Genomic DNA, 4,413 nt, shown 5'->3' with positions numbered 1-4,413 from the left:
CGCAGAGGGAGGGAGCGGCGCGGCTGCGGCGGAGACCTGGAGCTCTCTGCTCCTGGCAGCTTGGGCTGGGAAAGTGCCCGTATCCTCCTTAGAAGCGACGTCTCACTCCTAAGTTGTAAAAGCTAGTGGTAGTAGCCAGCGAACAGGGTTTTAGTGAAGCTTGGAGGCATTTGCGTTGTTAAAGCCCTTAGGATGTTGCCTAAATTGTTCAGTACCTCTCTCAGGATTCCCTTTCCCGATATACACCTGCCCACTCCTCGAGAAATCAGCTGGAGCGTAGCTGCCGAGTCTGCTGAGTTCAGAGCTTATCATCTGAGATAATTCACTTCTGCCTGGAGCCAGCATTCTGTCCGTGCCCCCGACGCCTGCAGCAAAGCAGTGCGCCTTCTAGACACAAGCCAAGAGAAGGAAAGGTGTGCATGGATTTCAGTTATAAACGTGGGATCTGTGACCAGCATGGTTATCCTTTGGAATGAAGGAAGAAGCAAGCTAGCAATTCGGTATTCGTGCTAAAAGCCGTTGACGTGTTCTTATACCAAACTCGAAGAAAGCACCCTCTCATCTTCCCGGGACCGTCCCCTATACGCTTCACTCAATTTCCCCCAATGTGAACGTCTTGGAGAACTACGATACTTTCATCAAAACTAAGGAAGTAACTCGGGTGCAATTCTTTTAACTAAACTACAGAGTTTATTCAGATTTCGTCAGTTTTTCCACTAATGTCCTTTTACTGGTCCAGGATCAATCCAACATACCACTGTACAGTCACCATCCGTCACTGTCCCCTCCAATCTGTAAGAGTTTTTTTGATCTTTCACGTCCTTCAGATGGCTGAAGAATAATGGTCAGGTATTGTGAAGAATGTCCCTGAATTTATGTTTGATGTTTTCTCCTGATTAGACTGAGGTTATATACTTGTAGGAAGATTCCCCCTGAGAGGATGTGCCCTACCTACGTATCAGGTAATACAGGATGTAAACATGTGACATACTAACCGTGATTACTTGGTTAAGGTAGTGTCTGACAGGTTTCTCCACTATATGGTTAGGATTTTTCCCTTTTGAGTCTACAGTTAAAAGTGGGTTGGGGGCGCTTTGGTGACTCACTTGGTTAAGTGTCCGACTCTTGGTTTCAGCTCAGGTCATGATCTCACAGGTTGTGAGCTCAAGCCCTGCATCAGGCTCTGCGCTGTCAGGACAAGCCTGCTTGGGATTCTCTCTGTCTGTCTGTCTCTCTCTCTCTCTCTCTCTCTCAAATAAACTTTTAAAAAAGTGAGTTTCTAAGTCCAGTGCACACTCAGGGGCAGAGGAAATAAGCCGTATCTCGAAGTTTTGCTCATATTTTCCAATATTTATTAGTAAATTTGAGGAGAGACCCTCTGAGGCTACACAAGTATACTGTTTGTATTTAGAGTTTTGGCCACTAATTTTAGCTTTCATTGCTGGATCTTGCCTGCAACTTTTACTGCAGTGTTTTAAATGATGACTTTTCTAGTTTACTTCTTCTATATTTATTTATTGAGACTCTTCTGTAAAGCACAAATTTTCGTTTTCCCCATTTATTCCATCGTTTATTTCCGTCAGTACAGGCTCGTAGATATTTATTTTATTCTCAACCATTTTTTCTCAACCCCACCTTTTGCACCCAACTCTGTGATGTGTTTTACATTTTATAATTTTACTCTTTTCAGAATGTCTGCAGAATTATCGAATATGTATCTTCTGGGTGTGGCTTTTTTCACTTGGCAAAATCCATTTAGGACTCATTTGTGCTGTTGCTCTTTTTCTTAAATTGGCTCCTTTCTCTCCACTCTTTCCATTTCATCCAATGCTATCATGTTATTATGTTGCGCAAATTGTCCCAGCTTTGGCATTGAGAGCTATCACACGTTAGCTTTGGGGTCCTTTTAACAAATCCGTGTAACTGTTTTTAAAGCACCTCCTTACCTTTTGACACACAAGGTGCTCCCGGCTCCTTGAATTCTCCCTGTCCAGCCCTAGAATCAGGCCTTTCTCCAAGGAGCCCTGGTTCCTTTTATCGGAGAAATCGAGATCTGAGCTCTAGGTGTGCTCATTGGTGCTGGGTGAAATTGTTTCTAGACACTCTCAGCTGACACAGCTAAGAAATACATGTATGTACTAATCCATGCTAGTAATCTGTTTCACAGTATCCACTGTATCCATCCCAGTATCTGTTTCACAGTATCCACAGTATACATACACGTGACTGCCTACGTGAAAATTAGTAAGCTAACACTGATACCTTTTCGTCTAACTCGGTTCATTCTAGCCTTCCCACCCACCCCTTGCTTATTTTTAACTTCCCAGTTAGACACTGAGACACCTGCCTACCATTATGTACAATATGTTTATTCTTTTTGCCCTAATGTACTTGTAGTTTCAGAATTGCTAACCCCTGTGAGAATTTACCAAACTAGAGTGTTTATGTACATTTCTCTTTGTTTTGAGTCATAATGTATCCAGTCAAAATGTGGCTTTATGGAATTATTTAGGTCAGCTCCTATTTCCCCACTTTTTAAACTCAGGTTGTGTGATAATACATTTGTAAAAACACAATCACTAGGGGGCGCCTGGGTGGCTCAGTCAGTTAAGCATCTGACTTCAGCTCAGATCCTGATCTCCCAGTTCATGAGTTTGAGCCCGAGTCAGGCTCTGTGCTGACAGCTCAGAGCCTGGAGCCTGCCCCAGATTTCTGTGTTTTCGTCTCTCACCCCTCCCCTGTTCATGTGCGCTCTCTCTCTCTTTCAAAAATAAATTTAAAAACATTTTTAAAAATTTTTTTAAAAAGATTTATTCCTGTGGTAGTGTGGGCACTAGTTCATTCCTCTTTTTAGTACTGAACAGTATTCCATTTATAGATGATCCACAGTTTATTCACCTATTGAAGGATAGCTGAGCTGTTACCTGTTTTGGTGATAATGAATAGATAAGTATAAACATTTGTGTTGATACTTTTGTGTTTGACATAGTTTGCAATTCACTTGGGTAAATACGCAGGAGTGAGATTACCAGATTGTATGGTAAGTATATGTTTAAATTTATAAGAAATTCTAAAACTTTTCCAAAATGTTTGTATGATTTTCATTCCCACCACCAATGTGTGAGAGTTCCTGTCTCTCAAAGTCCACAGCGGTGGCATTTTGTATTTTCAGTGTTTGTTTTGTTTTTCTATTCTAGTAGGGATGTGAAGGCCTTATGGCAGCTTAAATTTGCATTTCCTTATAAACTAATGTACATGTTTTCACATGCTTAGGTGCTAGCCATGAATCTTCCTTAGGAACTTGTGACATCTTTTGCCCATTTGGTTTTCTAATGAGTTTTAATAGACTTTTTAAAATGTTGGTTTATTTTTGAGAGAGAGAATGAGTGCGAGCAGGGGAGGGGCAAAAAGAGAGAGGGGGGCGGAGGATCCGAAGAGGGCTCTATGCTGACAGCAGCGAGCCTGATGCAGGGCTCCAACTCACAAACCATTAGATTGTGACCTGAGCCAAAGTTGGACGCTCAACCGACTGAGGCACCCAGGTGCCCCTTTTGTCCATTTTTAAAAAATTATTCTTTGTTTTTATTATTTTAGAGAGAGAGAGAGAGAGCACAAGCTGGGGAGAGGGGCAGAGAGAGAGAGAGACAGAGAGACAGAGAAAATCAATCAGACTCTATGCTTGGCACAGTGTCCAAACTGGGGCTCAATCCCACAACCCTGGGATTACAGTTTACTGACAGAACCACCCAGACTCCCCCTGCCTTTTGTCTGTATTAAAGATGAATTGTTTATTTTATTTTTGTTTTCAATAACTCTTTATTCTGATACAAATGCTTTGTCAGAAATGTGACTTGCCCATATTTTTTTTTAACCAGTGCGTGGCCTATCTTTTCATTTTAACAGTATCTTTCTTAGAGCAAAAAGTTTCCATTTTCATAAAGTCCAGTTTATCTGAAGTTTTAGAATTTTAAATTTATGTAGGTCTAAAATCCATTTCAAGTTAATTTAGGTACAAGCTGTGAAGTGTAGGTTGGCATTCTTTTTGTTTGTTTTTGGTTTTTGCATCTGAATATTTAAATTTTTTTTTGACCTTTACTTTTGAGAGACAGAGAGAGACAGAGCACGAGCAGAGAGGAGCAGAGAGAGACAGAGACACAGAATCCAAAGCAGACTCCAGGCTCTGAGCTGTCAACACAGAGCCCGACACAGGGCTCGAACTCAGGAACCTGTGTGAGATCATGACCTGAGCCGAAGTCAGACTTTTAACTGACTGAGCCACCCAGGTGCCCCTTCATATGAATGTTTTAATGTTCCAGCACCATTTGTTGAAGACTGTCCTTTCTACTGAGCTCGCTCTGTGCCTATGTCAGCAACCAAGTGGCCATGTTTATGTGGGTTTATTTTTGTTCTCTC

Source organism: Acinonyx jubatus, chromosome D2 (assembly GCF_027475565.1).
Source record: "Acinonyx jubatus isolate Ajub_Pintada_27869175 chromosome D2, VMU_Ajub_asm_v1.0, whole genome shotgun sequence".
Taxonomy (NCBI): Eukaryota; Metazoa; Chordata; class Mammalia; order Carnivora; family Felidae; genus Acinonyx; species Acinonyx jubatus.
This window is presented reverse-complemented; position numbering follows the sequence as displayed.